The sequence below is a fragment of the Pantherophis guttatus genome, chromosome 1 (assembly GCF_059756535.1).
Source record: "Pantherophis guttatus breed Tessera chromosome 1, ASM5975653v1, whole genome shotgun sequence".
Lineage (NCBI taxonomy): Eukaryota > Metazoa > Chordata > Lepidosauria > Squamata > Colubridae > Pantherophis > Pantherophis guttatus.
Genome location: NC_142063.1, coordinates 208,862,191 through 208,884,559, shown reverse-complemented (window position 1 = coordinate 208,884,559; position 22,369 = coordinate 208,862,191). Strand labels below are relative to the sequence as shown.

At 39.7% G+C, this 22,369-nt stretch overlaps 1 protein-coding gene and 1 long non-coding RNA gene across 4 annotated transcripts in view; one reads left to right on the top strand and one right to left on the bottom strand.

The window, feature by feature from the left end:
• Positions 1 to 1,918: 1,918 nt before the first annotated feature.
• On the bottom strand, positions 1,919 to 18,062 carry LOC148116755 (uncharacterized). Its single transcript, XR_015731301.1, has 2 exons — positions 17,870 to 18,062; positions 1,919 to 5,054 (listed from the first exon to the last, which is right to left on the bottom strand). It is a non-coding gene; the product is annotated as an uncharacterized LOC148116755 (long non-coding RNA).
• A 119-nt stretch (positions 18,063 to 18,181) lies between these two features.
• KCNS3 (potassium voltage-gated channel modifier subfamily S member 3) overlaps positions 18,182 to 22,369 on the top strand; it is a 42,098-nt gene continuing 37,910 nt past the window's right edge. Inside the window, exon 1 of one of the 3 annotated variants that reach the window (XM_087882364.1) lies at positions 18,182 to 18,284. The gene's annotated coding sequence lies outside the window, so the exon portion shown is untranslated. Of the gene's footprint in view, positions 18,285 to 18,468; positions 18,595 to 22,369 lie in introns of those variants that run through there. The other 2 variants (XM_034432152.2, XM_034432153.2) reach the window with 2 other exon arrangements.

The window sequence follows — 22,369 nt, the reverse complement described above, 5'->3', positions numbered from 1 at the left end:
AGATAGTGATGTTCTTGCAAATAGCTTCCTTCTCCAGCTTGATATCCAACAAATACTCTGGTTGGAAGATGTTGTAAATTGTAGTCCAATATGATGTGGGTGAAGGAGAGTGCAAAAATTGGCTTGAAACTCAACATTAAGAAAACTAAGATCACGGCATCCGGCCCTCTCAATTCCTGGCAAATAGATGGGGAAGAAATGGAAGTAGTGACAGATTTTATTTTCCTGGGCTCCAAGATCACTGCAGAAGGGGACTGCAGCCAAGAAATTAAAACACACTGCTCCTGGGGAGGAAAGCTATGGCAAATCTAGATAGCATACTAAAAAGCACATACATCATCCTGCCAACAAGTTTGTATAGTCAAGGCTATGGTGTTCCCAGTTGCAATGTATGGACTGTAAGAAAGACTGAGTGCCAAAGAATTGAGGCTTTGAACTATGGTGCTGGAGAAGACTCCTGCGAGTCCCTTGGACTGCAAGGCGATCAAACCAGTCAGTCCTAGAGATCAACCCTGACTGCTCTTTAGAAGGCCAGATCCTGAAGATGAAACTCAAATACTTTGGCCACCTAATGAGAAGGAAGGACTCCCTGGAGAAGAGCCTAATGCTGGGAAAGATTGAGGGCAAAAGATGAAGGGGACGACAGAGAATGAGGTGGCTGTCACTGAAGCAGTAGGTGTGAGTTTAAATGGACTCCAGAGGATGGTAGAGTAGAGGAAGGCCTGGAGGAACATTGTCCATGGGGTTACAATGGGTTGGATACAACTTCACAACTAACAAATATCTGAAAGGTATCAGTGAAGTGACCGATGAAGTTTGCATTAGTTTGAAAAATGGGCCCAGTGTTGATCTGTCCTACCCCCCAAAACAGGGACCAATAATCTCTGTGTATGTTTATTAATGATGTATGTTACCTTGGTACATCACTGGATTCTGTTGCAAAATTTACAAATACAATGTAAAAATAAAAATTTAAGACTCAGCATAGAGTTGTAAATCCTCTCATTTCTCAAAACTGGTTTTTTTTTTATTGTTATTTAATTTCTAAAGTTACAGTGATTCTAGGCAACAAACAGATTAAAAACCAAACCCACTAAATTGAAACAATTAAAAAATTGACAGTTGGAGAACAAATAATAAATCAGAAAAGAATAAAAGAAAAAGAAGACTCTTTCAGTCAAGGTTAAGGGTAGCATATTTTTTGCTTTTTTCCCCATTCATTTGAATATATGAAAAAAGAAAAACTCAAGGTGGTATTTCTTAGCAGATAATTTTACTTAGATGAACTATCCTTTTACTAAATTATAGGCATATCATCAGATTGTTTTGGAAGTCACTCAGTTTTATAAAGAAAGGCAAAACATAAACGATCATAATCATACGATTATGATCATGATTTATCACTTGTTGCTTCTATGTACACAGAGAGCTTATGCACCAGAGACAAATTCCTTGTGTATCGAATCACACTTGGCCAATAAAGAATTCTAAATCTAATTATAAATGTATACATACACCCAGGAATTAAACGTGGGTTTTGTAGCAGAACTGCTGAGCCATAGAGGGCTGGAAATCTCAAAGGACCAAAGACGTTCTCTAGAATTTCATACCCTGGCTTCATTTCCTGCTTTGCAGCAGCAACTTGTTAGTTCCCACTGCCTTGTCTAAAGGCATGGTTCAATAGCATCCTCTCCCTAACCCACTGCATGAGAGGTAAGACTCTCTCATATTGTTCTTTATGACAGTTCAAAGATAAACAATGCAAAAGTTGAATTTTATATTTTGCATTCTCTGGCCGCATAGCTTATAAGCAGCGATTAAAGATTTCAGCCCATCTCTCCTCTTTGAAACCTAAACCAATCAATACCAGGACTAAATAAGACCAAACCTTATTTTCAAAAGACAAAGATAAAAAGTCTGCAGTCTGAAAGAGATGTTTATTGGGAACATCACAGTTGTTCTGGCTGGCAAGAGAACTATATTCATAACAAGTTTACATTGCACAATCAATAGTAAATTGATATTTATGTTACAGTATTGATAGTATTAATTGGTTATATTAAAATATTACTTGACAAAAGATGGACACAAAAAGTGATATGATACTGTTGATGTATTGATGTTGATGTATATATAAAAATACAATAAAAAACAAAAAAGGTGATATGATAGCGGTTCTATAGTTAAACATGCCCACTTGAATGACCTCCTATAAAGTGAAAGATTTTGGTACAGTACTCAATGATGGAACAAAATATAAGTAAGTGCTGAAGTCAATGTCTTGGATATCAACATTCTCTGGATGAAAATGGTGATAACGTGTTATAATACTTATATCACCTGAATATTTCTTGAATATCCTTAGTAAATGCCACCATGTCTATAGTGTTATTCCTATTATTCAGATTCCTAACATGATATTTGGATGCACCTTCATATCCAAGTTTAATTCCAGAATGACAACAAAATACAACAATGCTTCAAGCTATATATTAAGTCAAGGATCAACAACGTGCTACTTCCAGGCACCGCTATGTACCGGTATATAACAGTGATGTGCGCCAAGTTCTTGGTCCCATCTAAACATTCCTTTAATAAAAAAAAAATGCATAAACAAGAAGCTGGTGCATCGCAAAGCGAAATATACTCCTTTAGCATCTTAATTTCAAAAATGTTTTTGAGCCCCATGGATAGCAGGTAACATTTTCAGAAGGCTAATTTATCTACTAGTGCTTTTTTTCCAGTAGCCACAGCCAGTAGTTTTTTTTAACAGATCATTCTTATAGGGCAGCCATTTTATAAATGTGTCCACTAAATGCACTGAACATTTCGAATGTGCTCCTATCTCTAAAAGATTGCTTACTTTTGTTCTAGGAAGCAAGGGAATATGTAAACCTCCTATGGGAAATTCATACGGACATTAAATGTGTGGTATAGTGCTCAAAGTTATTTATTTATTTATTTGTATCCTGCCTTTAGTAGCTTTTAAAAAATAACAAGCAGCAAAGATATCCAACAAACTTTCCTCCTCCAATTTTCCACACAACAATCTTCTGAGGTAGGTTGGACTGAGAGAGAAAGAGAGTGATAGGCCCAAAGCCACCAAGCTGACTTTCATGGCAAAGACAGGACTTGAACTTCATAGTCTCCTGCTTTCTAATCTGCTGCCTTAACCACCAGATCAAACTGGCTCTGGTTGGACTACACTGAGAAGACAAAACTGAAAGCCTTTATTCCGTGACTGTGGGCTAGTCATTATCTCCCTAAACCCAATCCATCTTCACAAGTTGTTGTGAAAAAATTTGTAGAACAGAATGCTACATGTAATGCCTTTAGCTTCTAAAGGAAAAGCAGGTCTAATAGTAAATCAATTACTATCAAGTGATCAAGTATCAAGTGATGAGACTGCATCCCCCAAAAGACATGTGAAACTAAATAGCATTGTCAAGTTTGAAAGAGTCTAGATATTATGTGGAAAATACAGCTGAAATTGACCAGAAAATCTTTTCAATTTACCACACCCTTGTTTTTGAAGAGTTCAGAAAAAGTTATTTTTCATAGTTGAGGGTCTTTTCTTAACTCTTTCAACAACCCAGTACCCGATTCTTGAATTGTGCAGTGCCTATTATAGCAAAGTACAAAATACATTTAGAGGTTTATAGTTATAAGAGGAAAATTATTTTCCGCAACCCTAAAATGTAGCATGTTTCTAAAAGAATCTATGCCACGTGAGAGAAATCCAAGAGTTTCCCTTCATGATTGCTTTACTCAATGATAGCAATAGACCATAATTAGTCTCTCAACTAACGGTATAGCACTTAAAGCTCATTCTGTATTCCAGATTGATGCCGAGAACGCTGCCACAATAGTCCCAGGCTGCCTTGATAACAGTTGTGAGATGACATGAATCCAGCATTGTTACAAAGAACCCTCTTTGCAATTCGGCAGGAGTCTTTTTAGGACTTATTATGGCAGAGATATCTTTGGTGGGGGTGGGGTGGGAGGGAGGGGGAAAGAGGAGCGATAGCAATCAGATTGATTTTCTTCTTAAATCCCTTCTACATGTTAAAGGCTATTCTTTTCAGCATGAGCCTATCATTATCCCTTCCATTCTATGCAACAGCATGCCAAGGTTCACTCAACTACTGTTCATCACTGCACAGTTATGACTGGAATAGAAGTAAATCTAGTAGGTGCTGGAGGGGTTAATCTCAGGGTGCTTTTGGGGGTGTTTTGTTTTGTGGCAAGCACAGGGCCTGAGTGGGCAAACATGAGAAGAGCTCTGCTGAGATTGGATCAAAGGTCACAGGGTCCAGCTTTCAACCTGTGCATTCAACCAGGTGTCACTGGGAAGATCATAAACAAAGTATCATCTTCTACAGTACTTATTTCTCAGCGTCCTCAGCATTCCAGTCATGAAGGTATTGTTGAGTACTCGTGAAAACTATAGTAATCATGGATAGGCTTATCTTCATGGCATGTGGTTAGAATGCAGTATTGCAAGCTAATTCTGCCAATTGCCAGCAGTTCGATCCTGACCAGCTTGGGTTGACTCAGCCTTCCATCCTTCTGAGGTTGATAAAATGAGGACCCAGATCGTTGAGGGCAATACGCTGACTCTGTAAACTGCTTAGAGAGGAGTATATGAAGCAGAATATATAAGTGCTAATTGCTATGTATGGTATCTGGTTCTTGAGAGCTTCCATGATGCGGAGGTTGAGATCTTGGACTAGGGCTGGGAGATGCTGATTCAAATTAATTCTCTGCAATTCAGTTGATGACTCTGACCAATCACTCTTTTTGCCCAATCTCCCTTACAGATATGTTGTTGTTGTTGTTGCTATTATTGTAAGGATATACTGAAGGAGAGTCCCATGTAAGCTTCTTTGATTTCTAGGAAAAAAGGTGGAGCAAAAATAAATTCCCTTTAGAGCTGGTGACCAAGATGTTTGACCATTCCAGTTGTGACTATATCACAGATATAGTCACAGGGCATCAGACTGGTTAGGGCGGTTCATCTCTCTTCAGCATCTATTATACAAGCAGTGCAGACTCTGCCAAATTCAAAAAAATGGTTCTGATAAGAAGGGATTAATTAGTTCATGCATACCTATATTCATATATTTGTGTGGCGCTGCGTGTACTCAGATTGCATATCCATCTTCTCACCAAAGTCTTAAAGTCAGGAAATCAGATGCTACCACTTTTAAGGTTTATCTTGTATGCACCGAAGAGGAGCACAACCCATTCTATACATTTTTGGTATATAAATGATTTATATTCCCAGTGTAGGCATGTATCTCAATTGTACGTAAGTACACACAGTTAATTACACACAGTTGCAACCTCTTCAGACAGAATGAGGGCATCATAATGGGACTGAATCCCTGCACATTTCATTTTAATTATTACAGAGCATTAAAGCTTTTGTGGTTTGGCCCTATTTTCGCTGTGAACCTCCTGCTCCTAGTATGAATGTTGTTTTGTAGCCTTATATATTTCTCTATAATGCTATAACTTATTGTGTCTTTCTAAGTTAATATAAAATAATATGTTTGATTTTATTGGAGGTAAATATATGGATTAAAATCCCCTTTTTATTCAGATGCATTAAATCACAAATCCTGTTACTCTAGAATGAGGGGGATAGCAATTTAAATCCAAGTAGACAATCTGTGACCAATGGGGTCATTCTTTGCCATTTTCCTTCTCCTCATGACCCTCAGAACTGCCCCAGTGAAGCCTTCTCTTCCTCCTCCTCAGCTGACTCGCTAGTCAGTGAACTGCCTGCCACTTTGCTGGAGGAAGAAAGAACAAAAGGGAGCTGCAGACCATGAGGAAAACTGTACCCCCACTCTTCATTCCAGCATGTCCCCAAGGGTCCATTCCCTGCAGAGAGAAAGAGGGCTCACCCATCAACCACCAGTGCCCTCCAGCCAACCCTATCTTGCCAACAGGCATCTGAGTCACTCCTTTGTCCATTCCTCACTGATCACCACCATTAAGAGATTTCAGATTTTAGCCTCAGTTCCAAAGCAGCCAATGGTCTCAGAGAGAGGTGGGAAAGAGAGCAGGTGGTATGCCCCTCCCATCTTTCTTTCTACCACACAACCTTCAAGTTTCTGGGAAGTATAATTGGAAGATGTGGTGGCGCTGAAGCAGCCACAACCTCACAAATTATTCCTACATGGCATGGGACCAGGGTACCTGAAAAGCTATCTCTACCCAATGGGACTAACCCACCCCACTTGTGCCAGTGGAAGAGGCCTGCTATGCATCCCATCTACATAGGAATCAGCAAATGGGTTCAAAGAAAAGAGCATTTTGTGATGTGATACCATACCTGTGGAATATTCTATCACCAGATAATTGTTCCCACCCTTTGGGAGTGATATTAAAACTTGGCTTTGCTGGTTAACCTGGGGCCCTGAGTGGGGCCCTCACCGCTAGTGATGGCTGGCAAGGTAAGAAGATCTTGTTTCCCTACTATCCGTCTCTTAGTTCTGGTTTCAATAATTTTAAAATCTTAATCTGTATATTTTTAATATTTTAATATTTTAATTATTTTTCTACTTGTTTTATAACTTGTAAGCTGCCCAGAGTCACCTTATAGGGGAGATGGGTAGTATAAAAAATTAGTAAATTAAAAAAAATAAAATAAATTTCATTACCATTGGAGTCATGGTCTCAACATTCTGTAAGTTAACCCATTTGAGTTACCTTCATTTAATAATTGTTGCCCTATACCTTGCAATTTTCCCCAATTGAAGGTGATAAACAGACAACAGAGTTTTAATAGCATCTAGATACATCTGCTAGGCACTAGATATGGAAAGCCTGGTCTAGTGTGACATTTGATGAAAGGTCCAAAATATGCAAATGATCCTAAGTGTTCCTTAAATGTCAAGATGCAGCTCTGATGGGACTTCCGGTGGCTCCACGGACGACAAAGACGGTCTCTATAGACCGCCAGCCACCCGATCTGTTAAAACCGCCCTGACAGCGCTAAACAGCTGTCCGGCGGTTTGAAAAAACTCTCCTTCGGGCGAAGAAGGAGAGGAGAGTCGGAGGGGGTGGGTAGAGCTCCCCGAAAGTCACTGGATTAATTCCAGGGACTCGGAGGGTGAGAGCTCCCCAGTTCACCCCTCCCTTTGCTCCGGATCGCTGGTGCCTCTGTTAATCAGAGCAAGACGTCTGCGTCCAATTCTGCTGGCAAACCGTGAGTTTTAATGATTTCTAACAAAGCAGACAGAGCAGAAGCAAGAGTGCAAGCTTTTTAAAAGAAACAGAACTTAACTCCGTGAATACATTGTTGCAAACGGAGCTCTCTTGAGCTGGAGGCTGGAGAGGAAGCCTTTGTTACGGGCGGAAGGGAAAGTGAAAGTTAAAGGGAAACTGCTTGTTAAGAGTCCTCTGCCTGAAGAGTAAATTGCTGAGGATTGAGTATATTTTGAAGAGAGGATTGTTTATTTTGGAAAAACTTTGAAATATACTTTGTAAGACTGTTTATAAGATTTAGTGGCTGCAAAAGGAAAAAACCCTTTTTAAAAATAAAATGGCTGCTAAACAACTAAAGCCACCAACTTCTAAAGGGGGAGGAGGTTCCCCTGTAGTGACTCCAAAACAACAACAACTTCCGGCTGACACACAGTCACAAGACCTTAAAGAATTTATAATGGGTGCCCTGAACAATCAGACAGAAATGATGAAAGAATTCTCAGAGGAGTTAAAGAAAATTAAAAGTGTGGTGGAGGAAAAACATGATGAAATAAGAGATGACATTGTTTTTGCAGTTTCAGGACTGGCTACTCATATGTTAAAGATTGAGGAGAGAGTACGGGAAATTGATGATGCTAACCTGGAGCTGGCAACTAAAGTAGGAGAGGTTATGATACAAACAGAGAAAGTGGATGATGAAATGGTTATGTTACAATACAGATCAATGGAATTTGCCCTGAGGCTGAGAGGTTTGAAAGAAAAGAGTGGTGAAAATTTAAAAGATGTTTGTTCTAATGCTTTAGCAGAGCTGATCTTAGGAAGGCCAGAAGATGTGGCAATTCAAATGGACAAAATTTACAGGGTCAATTCCTGGCTGGCAAAACAAAAGCAGCTACCAAGAGATGTGGTGATTTATTTCACAACAAGGAGAGTTAGAAATGACATTCTGCAAGCTTCTTACAGAAACAAGATTAAAGTGGATGGACAAGAGCTGGTGGTACTGAAAGAGCTTCCTCCTAAAATGTTAAGAGACAGAAAGCAGTTTGGTTTTTTGGTGAGTGAACTAAAAAACCAGCAGCTTCAGTACAGATGGGATGTCCCATTTGGGATAATAGTGACATACGCTGGGCAAAGACATCGCTTAAATACAGTTGGAAAGGCGAAAGATTTTTATGCTAATGTTTTAAAGGCTGGAAGGCCACCCTCACCAGGGGGTGCCAGAAAGCAATTGGAAATGATACAACAAGAGAAAGATGGAGGGCAACCACAAACTTACGCTCAAGCACTAGCTGGAGGAGCCAATTTGGAAGAAGATCTGAGTGGGGGTCCACCACCAACCCTTGAGCCATTAACGATGATACAGCTACCAAAAGATCAACGATTGACAAGAGCTACTTATAAACAACATCTGGCACAACAGCCTCAAGATCCAATCCAACAAGTCCAAAAAACACAAGCAGTGGGAGGAGCTAGGCCGAAGTCTAAAATGGCGGAGGAGGTTCAGCTGATGCTCTCAAAGCTTGGAGCGCCCAGAGATGGCAAATAGATTTTTATCTTGGAATGTCAACCGTTTAAATTCTCCACAAAAAAGAAAGAAAATATTTCACTACTTGAAGCAATTTCAGAACGATGTTATTTGTTTGCAAGAAACGCATATAAAATCCTCAGATCAAAAGTATTTGATAAATTCGAAATTAGGTACACATTTTGTGGCATCAGCGCCAGAAAAGAAAAATGGCCTAGTTATATATGTTAAAAGAGGCTTAGTGGCCAATTTAATTGAGGCTGACACTCAAGGTAGATATATTGCAATCGAATTAACAACACAGAATGGGAAGCTGCTTGTAATTGGAGTATATGCACCTAATCAACAGCAAGATAAATTTTATAAACTTTTACATACCAAAATATTACAATGGAATTATAGATCTTTACTTCTAATGGGTGATTGGAATGGGGTAATAAATACCCAGAAAGATAAAAAAAGTCTTTCCAAGACTTCCATGCGTGCTAAGTTGCCTAAATCTTTTTTTGATATTTTGGAGGATATGGAGCTCAGAGATATTTGGAGAGAAAGGAACGTATTGGAGAGTGATTTTACTTTCTTTTCAGATAGGCATCAATCTTTTTCTAGGATTGATTTTATATTAACTACAAATGATCCTTTTTCTAGGGTGAAGAGTACGAAGATATGTCCAAGAACTTTAACTGATCACAGCCCGGTTTGGGTGGAATTAGAGCAGGAAAAAGGGGAAAGGAGGTCTTGGAGGTTAAATGAGAATTTATTTAGATATGAAGATAACCTGTGTGAGCTTAAAAAACAAATGAAAGAATTTTTTGTTAACAATATGAATAAAGGGACCTCGATAGAGATGGTATGGGATGCGTGTAAGGCATATATGAGAGGAACATTAATTTTTTTGAATAATAAATATAGATTAAAACAACAAAATAGACGGAAAGAGATAGAGGAGGAAATTAAAAAGAAAGAACAATTGCTTATAATTAACCCGGGAGATAAAAAGGCAAAAGACATGATTAATATTTTAAGAGAGCAATTTAATATGTTAATGGCTGGGCAAGTAGCAACTAGCATACAATATGCCAGACATAATACATTTTGTAATGCTAATAAACCTGGGAGATGGTTGGCTTACACGATGAGGAAAAAACAAAAATCACGTGTTATAGACAAGATAGAATTTAGAGGTAAAGAGATTTATCAACAGAATTTAATAAAAAAGGCTTTTTTGGAGTTCTATACAAAGTTATATGCTAAAGATGCAATTCAAGATGTTGATATTGATAGATATTTAAAGATGGAGATTCCTGAATTAACGCTGGAACAGAGGGAGAGATTGAATCAGCCAATAACTTCCGAGGAAATTGTTGGGGCAATTAAACAATTAAAAATAGGTAAGGCTCCGGGAACAGATGGACTAACAGCTGTCTATTATAAACATTTACAATCTGAAATGTTAGAACCACTCAAAATTTTATTTAATAAAATACAAGCAGGAGGAGGAGTATCACCCTCCTGGAAAACAGCCTTTGTCTCACTAATTCCAAAGGAGGACCAAAATTCCATTAAACCTGAGAATTTTAGGCCCATTTCACTTCTGAATACTGATTATAAGATTTTTGCTAAAATATTAGCTAATAGATTAATGCCAGTTATGCAACAAATAATTCACAATGATCAATCAGGGTTTATAAAAGGGAGACAAATGAGATACAATGTTAGACAAATTGTAAACTTATTGGAATATTTGGAAAAAAAATAATCAAGTCCCTACAGTGTTTATATTTTTGGATGCAGAGAAGGCATTTGATCGTTTGAACTGGCAATTTTTGTTTAAAATAATAGAGAAAATGCACTTTGGGGAATATTTCACACAATCAATTAGAGCGATATATCAGCAGCAAACAGCACAAATTATAGTTAATGGAGGTTTAACAGAGGCTTTTAAAATTGAGAAAGGAACAAGGCAGGGGTGTCCTCTGTCCCCACTACTATTTATTTTGACTTTGGAGGTACTATTGAACAAGATACGTGATTCAGAAAAATTGAAGGGTATTGTAATTAGACAACAAGATTATAGATTAAGAGCATTTGCAGATGATTTGGTTATTACCTTATCCCAACCTATAGAGTCGGCTCCATATATATTGGATATAATTGATCAAAACGGGAAAGTATCAGGATTTAAAGTTAACTCACATAAGACAAAGATGATAGTTAAAAATATGACAATACTTGAAAGAGATAAACTAGCAAGATTAACAGATTTTGAAATAGTTAAAAAGGTTAAATATCTAGGGGTATATATAGCAGCTTCAAATACAAAATTATACAAAAACAATTATGAGGTTCTTTGGCAGAAGGTACAGAAGGATATGGAAAACTGGAAAAAATTACAGTTGTCTTTATTGGGAAGAATTGCAGCAATTAAAATGAATGTCTTACCTAGATTTTTATTTTTGTTCCAAATGATACCTGTGCTTAAGAAAGATGAAAATCTGAGAGAATGGCAGAAAGGTGTTAATACTTTTATTTGGGCTGGGAAAAAAACCAGAATAAAAATGAAAATTATACAAGATACACGCGAAAGAGGGGGTCTTAAAATGCCTAATTTAAGATTATATTATGAAGCAGCGGTTTTATCACAAATTAGTGATTGGTTTAATTTAACTGAGGGGAGAATTTTGAATTTAGAAGGTTATGGTTTGTTATATGGATGGCACGCCTATTTGTTATATGATAAAAAAGTGGATAAAGTATTTAAGGTTCATATATTAAGAAATGCTTTGTTAAGGGTTTGGAAAAAATATCAATATAAGTTAAATTATAAGATACCTTTATGGGCAAATCCTAGACATGCAATAGAAAACATAAGTATAGAATAAAAACAGGAGGTGATTACCTATAAAGAGCTTCTTATTATGGAAAGGGGGGTAATGTATTTGAAATCTTTAGATATACTAAGAGAAGAAGGTATAATTTATACATGGTTCCAGTATGGTCAACTTCAAGCTAGATGGAAGGAAGATCAAAAAACTGGCTTTGTGCAAAATGAGGAGAATTTGGTAAAACAAATTAGAGATCAAAAACAAATGCATATTAAAAGGTTGTATAATGCTTTATTGGAGATAGATTCTGAGACGGAATTGGTTAAAGACTGTATGATTAAATGGGCACAAAATTTTCAAGAGCCAGTAATGATGGAGACTTGGGAAAAGATTTGGATTAGAAATGTAAAAATTACACAAGCACAAAACTTAAGAGAAAATTTTTATAAAATGTTTTATAGATGGCATTTAGATCCTAAAAAATTATCATGTATGTATTCTAATGTGCAAGCTAAATGTTGGAGATGTGACTGTGATGATGCAACTTATTATCATATATGGTGGACTTGTGGAAAAATCAAAGCATTTTGGATAAAGATTTGGTGGGTGTTGCAGAATATTCTTAAAAAGAGATTAAAATTTACTCCACAGTTGTTCTTATTGGGTATAACTACGGACTGTACAGTTGCAGAGACTAAATTGATTTTGAACTTGATAACAGCAGCAAGATTGTTGGTAGCACAACACTGGAAGAAGGACTTTTTGCCTACTATTGATGATTGGATATTGAAAGTAACTAATTTAGCTGAAATGGCTAAAATTTCAGCATATCTGAAGGATCACACACAAGAAAGGTATATACAGGACTGGAGAAGATGGATTGATTATATACAAAATAAGTATCAAACCAAAAAATATCAAATAGCTTATGAATGATTTCTTTTATTTGTATAAGTGTTATATAAGTGATATTAGAAGTATTGTGTTTAAGAAATAGGATTTTACATATGGGGGTTAAGAATTTTTTCTTAGGGGGTGTTAGTTTAATGATTGGTTATGCAATTTAGTTTATTGTTAAAGGTCAATAGAAATACCTTGTGTTCTGCTCTGGGAAGTCGGGGAGGGGTAGGGAGGCGGGATTGTGGGGAAATTGTGTTTGTTTTAAAACTTTTTCAATAAAAAAAACAAAGATGCAGCTCTGATGATTGCATCTGTTCTATGGGACAACCTCCGTTCAGCGGCCAATGTTTGAGAGTATCCTGAAAATTGGTAAAAAAATGTTCAGGGAGCTTTCAGAGAATAATGGACTAGATGCTTTTTTTGATTTTGGTAGATTCAGTTTCTGTTGTCTTTTATAACTCTTTTTTTCTTAATTCTATTTATTTTTGCTTTATTAAATTTTCTGATGTTAGCAATCAGGCTTCTAGTGTCTCATTATAGTATACAAAAACATGGAAATAAAGATTATTTCGAAATGAGCAATTTCTTTGATGGATGGGATGAAGTTCTCCACTACTGCTCTATAGTCATAGGTTGGGACACTAAATTGTGACCCTGGCTGGTTCATACAATATTCTAAATCATAGTTTGTTTCATATATTTTGTTTTATATATTTTGTTGAAGAAGTCTCATTTGTCTCGTTTTCCCAGGGTACAAAGCCATAAATCAGAATTTACTACCACAACAGCTTGGTTTGCACATAAGTCATAATGTGGTTTGTTTGGCTTTTGCTGAATGTACTATGTGAATCCAAGTGTTGTTTGTAAACCATGATTTATGGCTCAGTGTCTTGTATGACCCCAGCCAGTTGAAGTTTAGTCCATAAACCTTAGTTAAAGAAATTGTATCAATCCATCCAGGCAGAATTTATTTCAGTACAGAATGAACCTACAAAGGGTATCATCTAAATCTTTTAGACTCTTTTTAAACAGGAAACAAGGGAGAAATAAATTGACTCAGATGTCTAGGAAGCTGGATTTTTCCCCTCTACTGTGATCCAAATAACCCTGTATATGCTTCTAACTGCAAACTTTTATAACATAATCCAAATTGCCCTTTTTGTCTAACATTTTTATTAGTTGTATTTTATTTCCATATTTGTGCAATCTATTAATTCATTTAAAAACAGATGTTTCAGATTTGAGTAGTATCAGTTCAAAACATTGTTATTGAGACTTATAAAGGCATTATATTAGTAACACCCACAATATACAACAACAACAACAAAAGGAATAACCTGGAAGAAATTTTTTAAAAATTGGAAAAACATAGGAATAGAATTGAAAATGAAAACCATGCCAGCTGAGTGAATTTGGGCAGGTCACTCTCTGTCAGTTAAACTATCTCATAGGGTTGTTGCTGTGGGGAAAATAGGAGACGGAAAGGAGATTTGCTATGTTTGTTGTGCCTTGCTTATAAAAATTACTGTGTCAATTCAGTGATGCGGTGGATGTGATGTGCCGGTGCCTGGAGGCTGTGGGGGTCTGGATCAACAGGCTCAGACTTAACCCAGACAAGACCGAATGGCTGTGGGTATTGCCTCCTAAAGACTATGTTGACTGTCCATCCTTGGTTCTGGGGGGTGAGAAATTGTCCCCCTCAGAACGGGCTCGCAATTTGGGTGTCCTCCTAGACTCACAGCTAAGATTAGAGCAATATCTGACAGCTGTGGCTAGGGGGACCTTTGCACAGGTTCGCCTGGTGCACCAATTGCGACCCTACTTGGATTGGGAGGCTCTCCTCATGGTCACTCATGCCCTTGTCACCTCATGGTTAGATTATTGCAATGCGCTCTACATGGGGCTACCCTTGAAAAGTGTTCGGAGACTACAGTTGGTCCAGAACGCAGCCGCGCGAGCTGTCGTGGGTGCACCTAGGTACACCCACATTACACCAATTCTCCGCGAGCTGCACTGGCTCCCTATTGGTCTCCGGTCACAAGTCAAGGTGTTGGTTATTACCTTTAAAGCCCTACATGGCTCAGGGCCAGGTTATCTTCGAGACCGCCTTCTACTGCATAGCTCCCTGTGATTGGTAAGATCCCAGAGTTGGTCTCCTCCGGGTACCGTCAGCTAAAGAATGCTGGCTGGCGGGCCCGCAGGGGAGAGCCTTCTCTGTGGCTGCCCCAGCTCTCTGGAACCAGTTACCTCCTGAGGTCCGGTCCATCCCCACCCTATTGACCTTCCGAAAAGCGGTGAAGACCTGGCTTTTCCAGCAGGCCTGGGGCTGGTTGATCTCGCTCTTGCGATCTGGTGAGATCCGGCCATGAATGGTATGAATGAGTTTTAATGTTTTTAACTTTTAAATGTTTTTTATTAGGATTTTAAATGTATTGTGAGCTGCCCTGAGTCTTCAGAGAGGGGCGGCATATAAATTGAATTAAATTGAAATTGAAAATAATAAAGACTGGATATAAGTAAAAATACTCATAAAAGTAAATGGAAAAAAAACCCTGAAGTACAGATAGTCCTCGGCTTACAACCATTTGTCTGAAGTTATAATGGCAATGAAAAAAGTGACTGATGACCATTTTTCACACTTACGACCCTTACAGCATCCCCATGATCACATCAAGTGTTGGATCCTTGACAACTGGCTCATATTTATGACAGATGCAGTGTCCCGGGGTCATGTGATCGCCTTTTGCAATCTTCTGACAATCAAAGTCAACGGGGCAGCCACATTCACTTAACAATCATGTTATTCACTTAACATCTGCAATGATTCACTTAACAATTGTGGCAAGAAAAGTTGTAGAATGGGGCAAAATTCACTTAACAACTGTCTAGCTTAGCAACAGAAAATTTTGCACTCAATTGTGGTCGTAAGTCAAGGACTACCTGTATAACTTTGGATCCAGTTACCACAGTTGGGACTACTCTGTCTGCAATAGCCAAATGACTACTAAATAATAATAATAATAATAATAATAATAATAATAATAATAATAATAATAATAATAATAATAGCTACTGGGAACTCTAATGCTACTGGTTGCCCAGATATATGGTCCTGCCATAGCTACTTCTAGGAATCAAATTGTTTCATCCTTATTTTTTTTCAATGTTGTCCCTTCCTTGTAAGCTGAGGCTTGGTTTTTCATTTCATAAATCCATGCACACAACAGATACTACAAAGTAGCTTGCAACTCTCCAGCCCATGCCATGACACTGAACAGAAGCAACACACAGAAGTCTTAACTTCTGCATCTCTGTCCATGGAAATACACAGTACAGAACAACTGAGTTGACTTTGTGTGGCTCACTCTCTGTCTCTTTCTTCTAGATAAGAAGAAAACAAGAGGAAACAGAAACTCCCATTATCTATGGAAGAGAGTAGCAAATCCACTGAATAATCTAGGGTCCAAATCAGGGGTGAAATCCAGCAGGTTCTGACAGGTTCTGGAGAACTGGTAGCGGAAATTTTGAGTAGTTTGCAAATACCATCTCTGGCTGACCCCAGAGTGGGGTGGGAATGGAGATTTTGCAATATCCTTCCCCCAGGAGTAGGGAGGGAATGAGGATTTTGCAGTATCCTTCCCCTGGAGTGGGGTGGGAATGGAGATTTTGCAGTATCCTACCCCTGCCATGCCCTCCAAGCCACACCCACAGATCCGGTAGTAAAAAAAAATTGGATTTCACCACTGGTCTTCACCCTCTCCCTAATCAACCCTATTTTCTAGAACATAGAAATATGAACTCCAAGTTTTCGTTTTAAACTTGTGTTCTAAATCCTGCAGACTTCAGTCCCAATCCTGCTCTGGTGAACCTGGAGCACCGCATAACAGCCATTCAAAATTGCAATATTTAGAATAGTCTTTCTGAAGACTCTTGGCTCTAAAGCAGCCCACCCCCTCCTAACCTTTTGGGGACCAGGGACCGGTTGCGCGGAGAGCGGTTTTTCCGCGGACCGGTAGCGGGAAGGAGGGCTTGTTTCGCGCCCTGCCTGCATCCCCGCGCGTGCGCGGATACGGCTTCACGAGTTTTGCGCGGCCCGTTTCACGGCCCGAGGGTTGAGGGACGCCTGCTCTAAAGCAAAAAGAGAGAAATGAGCTCCGCTGGGCAACGTATTTCAGTCTTGGCAATACAAAGCAGCTCTCCTGGACTTCATGCCCTCCAGAACGGTTGGATAAGTTCCCATTCCACAGCACAGGGCTAATGGAACGGCGAAGTCGAAAGACACGGAGGGTGCCAAGTTAAGGAAGAGTGGAATAGATTTCAACAACTGTGGGAAAAGCTGGTTGGAATCTCTTGTACAAATCTGATTCTTTTGGCAACCTGAGCATTTCTGAGTGATATTAATATTTTTAATCTGTTTGCTAAAAACAAATACTGAGGCATAAGCTGGGGATGTCCCTACATTCCTATCCCTCAAACAAAACCAAATGCCTTAAAAGCATTTTTCTACAGGTGCCACGTGATAGGAAAGGCCACTGGATCCCTCCCAAAGGTACCCTAATCCAAAGCTATTTACAAAGTTAGGCACCATGGTCCCCGAACACTTTTGGGGGCATCAGGTTGGAGAAAACCCTTTCTCAGCCCTATCTATCTGCAGATGGCTGGGGAAGACTTTAACCCCTTTTTACATTCAACCCCCATCTTCTCCCACTGAGCTATGGTGGGAGTTCCCAGTGGACATTCTCTAGTACAGCTTTCTCCCAAAGGTGCTTTTTCAGGAGGCAGCTGGACTGTCTTGTTTTTTCTTCGAAGACCTTTCGCTTCTCATCCATGCAGCTTTTCTTCAGCTCTGACAGGATAGTGGGGAGCTGAAGAAGCTCCTTGGACGAGAAGCGAAACGTCTTCAAAGGGAAAAAAAAACAAAAAAGTCCAGTTGCCTCCTGAAAAAGCACCTTTGGGACAACCATGACTTGGACGACTGAAAACCTCTCCACACTTTTAGCACAGCGTTCGCTTTTGTATTGTTCCCAATCCGGCCCTGACAGGATAGTGGGGAGCTGAAGAAGCTCCTTGGGCGAGAAGCGAAACGTCTTCAAAGGGAAAAAAAAAACAAAAAGTCCAGTTGCCTCCTGAAAAAGCACCTTTGGGACAACCATGACGACTGAATGGACGACTGAAAACCTCTCCACACTTTTAGCACAGCGTTCGCTTTTGTATTGTTCCCAATCCGGCCCTTTTACTGCAGCAGAAAGTGATTTCACATATATATCTTATTTATCCTCTTTCCCGTTATTTTATTTCCTTGAATACTGGAGTCGGGTGTGCGTGTGTGTGAGAGAGAGGTGGAGGACTTATCACAAACAAGTCGCCCTGCACCATTTTATATAGCAGCCATCCCACCAACCTGCTTAACACGCGTTGGACTTCAACTCCCATCATTCCCGCTCCGCAAACTTGTTAGCCGAGCTGGCGGAGGAGCGCTCCCTTCCCCGTCGCGTTGCAAAAAAAAAAAAAAAAACCCACCGCCCGGGGAAAGGGAGTTCTCACCTGCGCTCCCGGAGCTGCTCGCGGGCGCTTCCCCGCAGGGACGACGGACGGTGGGGAGGGGAACGCCACCCGAAGACGGCGGGAGGGAGGAGGCCCCGCGTTCCTCAAGCCCTGCCCTTTTCCTTGCTTCGCGCTCCTCCTCTCCCCCCCCCTCCACTTCCACTGCTGCACCGGGACGTCTTTCAAAGCTTCGGGACGCCCGCGTTGTTTAGGCTCTCCGCTGCGGCGCCCACAGAGCCCCCTGCTCTGCTCGATCCCGTTGCGCTCTGCAGGTATTTGCAACCCTCTGTCCCCAACGTCGGCCCGGAGAGGTTGCGCGCTCGATCTCTTCTCCAACCCTCCGATCTCGCTGCTGGGCATCCGCAAACCAACCCATAGCCGATAGCGCCAAAGTTTCGGACCACCCCTTCATTTTTTTTTCCCCCGCTCCCCACTTCGCTTCCTTTCCCCCACATCCCTTCTTCTATAGTCCCGGGGCAAAGGAAACTTCGCTCCGTGCGCTGCTGCAGCTCGGTGCCCCCTTCTTCGCGGCTTCTGGTGCTTCCAAGTTTTCCCGGCACCGGCGAGTGAGAAAGAGCCTGGGTGCGATTTCTCTTTTCTCGGTTGGGATACCGACCAAATGTCGCAAATCGGAAATCTCTTTATCGATGAAGGAGGAGGAAAGGAAAGCAGCGTCCGGTTTTATACTAGTTAGAAAATCGGAGCCTTGCCGGGACGGTGTATCTGGGGACTGGGATCTGAAATCTCCGCTCGGACGCCCTTGGATTTGGTTGGGACGTCGCCCCTTGGCGTTGCAAGCGTGCGCTGGGTTTACTAGAGGAGGCGCAGGCTGCAGGGTAGCCTACTCTTATCTAAACTCGTCGGTTCCCAAGGCTGAATTTTAGCTAAGTTATTCGTGTTTTGAAGTAGGATTAAAAGGCGGCGCCGGAGGGGGAGGAGTGTCAGTTTGAGACGGACCATTTCTTAAAAACCAGGCGTTTAAAGGACTGTACAGGCACGGTAGAATAGGGATGATGGAAATGTGTGTGTGTGTATGTGTGATGTGTATGTGTGGAAGGAGATGCTTTCTTTGACTTTGAACAACGGTGATCCCGTTCCTTGCAAGATATTTACCTTCTAACTTGAAACTGCTGTAGCCACAAAGGTCTGTGGAATTGGACTGTTCCTGTTTCTGACACTGCTTGGTGGAGAGAAATGTTTAGGATTCCCAACAAGAGTATTGTGCTTCCTTCTGCTATAGTATTATAGCTCCCGAAAGGCTTGTTATTTCCAAAGGAAGAAAGTCACGCTGCAGAGATCTATTGTATTTTTCCCAAAATGCATTTTTAATAGGAGTTTAGATTGATTTCCTTTAAAGCATTGTTTACAGCTGCAACCATGCACTGTTCCTGAGCCTATTGGCTATAATAGTATTGGAACTCTAGAAGCAGAATATCCTTTTCAGATCAAGAGTTTGTTTGGTTTTTTAGAACATCTTACTTGAATTTTAAAAGTGTGTTTGGAAGGGTTTAATGTTTTTTATGGTTCTTCCCAGAAGATGGAAGGAGAGTTGATCAGCAATAAACATGTCAGCGGTCAAAGTCTTATGTAAAGAGAAGTATGGGAACAAATTTCCACAAGCAAAGGAATAAAGCAGGCAGAAATTTCAGATGCATTAATTACTGACTATGGAATGAGCTTGCTGTACAATTTATATTTCTATAGTGTGACCCATCAGTGAGAAATTGCAGTATCTGTTTCTGCAAACATTGACTCTTGTTCTGCCTCGCTGTGCTGAATCTTAGTCCAGTTTGTCAGCAAAACTGGAAAGTCATTAATTACAAGAGTACAGAAATATATTTCAATGCATTTCAGCAAGAGAAGAAACAAGGGGGAGAAGAGCTGGATTGATGACTGCTATGGATTTGTACCTGTGTCTCTGTGGTGGAATCGGGTGGCTTATGTATTACTGTAGATGTTTTATATGCCCATTTTAAAAAAATAATTAAACTGCAACTTATATGTTTTGTTGGTAGAAGCAAGTGTGGTAGAACTATAGAGGATTTCTAAGGGCCATATGTGTTGTTAAAGCAGTAGTGTATTGTTATGCCTTGATAGTTCTTAAAAAGAGCAGTTGTGATGTGCATGCATTCATGAGGAATCTGAAGCAATATTGCAGCCAGAACATCATATCATCAAAGGGCATTTTATGGGAAAAGAACACAGGAGGGACAAATAAAATTTGTTCTCATCATACTGTGGTCCCAGTCTGGGTTCTTACCGATTCCTACACTCTGGCTTCTTTTGGATAAGAAAGAACAAGCTGGATGCCTTTACAGATGTTGAGTTATAGTTTTGCCCAGCATCTGTGACTGGTTTTGCTATCCAGGCTAAAAGTCAAAGTTTGGGTCTTTTAGAAATTCCCAAGTGGCCAGCAGAGATATTTGTGAGTTTTTCACATGCGTCTGAAGTTTTAGTGGATGACATGAAGTCTTTACCTTTGTTGCAGAAATTGTCGTGGAAAATTGACTTTGCAGGTAACTGCATAAGGTGGCCTATTGCTGGCTGTCTTGCTGAACTTGCTTTCTGACCAGTGATGACAGGCTGAGAAATTTTTGCAAGCTCATCTGCAGAGTTATGCAACCTGCCAACCTCTGGGCCAAGGATCCAGAAACGATCAAACTTTGCAGCGAGACATTCCTTTCTACCTTTGTAAAAAATTGGAAATGGATTGTTTACATTTGGCTACAGAATGCATTTTTCTATGTACATCGATCCAGGATTCTGTTCTACTCCCCCACCCCCTACCCTGGAGCAAACTTAAGAGTCGTTATTCATTACAAATAAATTCAGTAATTCCAGTTGCATACCTTTAGGTTTACTTCTAGACTGTTGCATGTAAATTTAAGACTCAGGATCCAATCACACATAGCTTAAGTCTGATAGCAAAACAGACGCGTTTAAAGAGCAAAAGGTAGATGTGTTGTTTATGCCTGTTTAAGGGGTAGCCTTGTTATTTAAATATGTAAATGTACCTTATGCAAGTGAAAACATTTTCACTTCCATTGCACTTGAAATTAAGAAATTTATACTTCACTTCAGAAAATAAATGTTTAATTGGCTCTTCCAGAGTATGCAGAATTAAGTGTATTCTCTTTAGAGTGAAGCTGATAAGTGGGCCCCAAAACAAGTGCCAAGTTCTGAGTTGCATAATCTCATTGTATGTAGAAGCAGTGAGAAGCCAAGAATAATCTCAGCTCCTTCTAATTGAGTACTTAGGTTTGTTTCATGGACATGTTTGGATACACACACTGAACTTTTAAGTATACACTTACTACTTTTTTTAAAAAAAAACATACATTGAACATCCACTACAAGGTGTAAGTGAGTTAACAATAACCAGAAAATGTGTGTAATTCTGGGCTGGAATTATTTCCTAAAATGAAAAGTAATATAATGATATAGCCCTGCTATATGTATACTGTGTGAGGAATAAGCTTCATTCTGCTCCACAGATTTCTTAGTAATAATGATGCGGAGCTTCATTACAAACTTTGTAAAGGAAAAGAAAATCAACAATAGTGATCTAATGTCAGGAATAAATTTTACTGAAAGGAGAAAAAGGGAAAGTGAAAAAGAGCAGTGAATGAATGAGCTGACAGATGTTTAAAGAATTCCCTTCTGACTTTTTATTTCTTACTGTACTTTTCACTGTATAAGAATTTGAAATCGGTAGTAATAACAAGAATGCTAATAGACTATAAAACCAGGACTTCTCTTATAAATAGAAGGTGACATTTAGAAAAGATGGGAACATCTGATTTGAATAGTTCTTTAGAGACAAAAAGTACAGAGGGTAGGTCAGTTTTTGCCCTGTCTTGACCCTCTGAGACACACAACATTGTATCAGGAAACATTCCCACAATTAGAGTTCAAAACACAAGCCAGCATGGTCCAGTGAGGAAGATGGGGAAACTGAATGAATAACTGGCGTTTGGCCCTCAGGGTAATCCTAATTATTTAATACACTCTCCCAGAGCAGTGAAAAGTCTTAATGGCCAAATCAATGTCACCTGGGAAGTGTAATCATGTGAAAGCTTTTGGCTCCAATTCAGCTTTTGCTGAATCACTTTGCTCAAAGAGAGTCTCACTGCAGCGATCTGGAGGATTAGCTGGGTGACTGAAGATATACAGTAAAGGCTTTGCAAGTCCTCACAATACCCCAAAGTGAAAATGGGGCTGGATTAGACATTTTACCTTTTATCTGACAAAGCCTTCCCTCTACCAAGGATTGCCCCTCTTCCTCCAGTCCGTAGCATGTGGGTTCCACTGAGTCAGAAAGGCTGAATGAAGCTGCATGTATAATATCACCCATCGT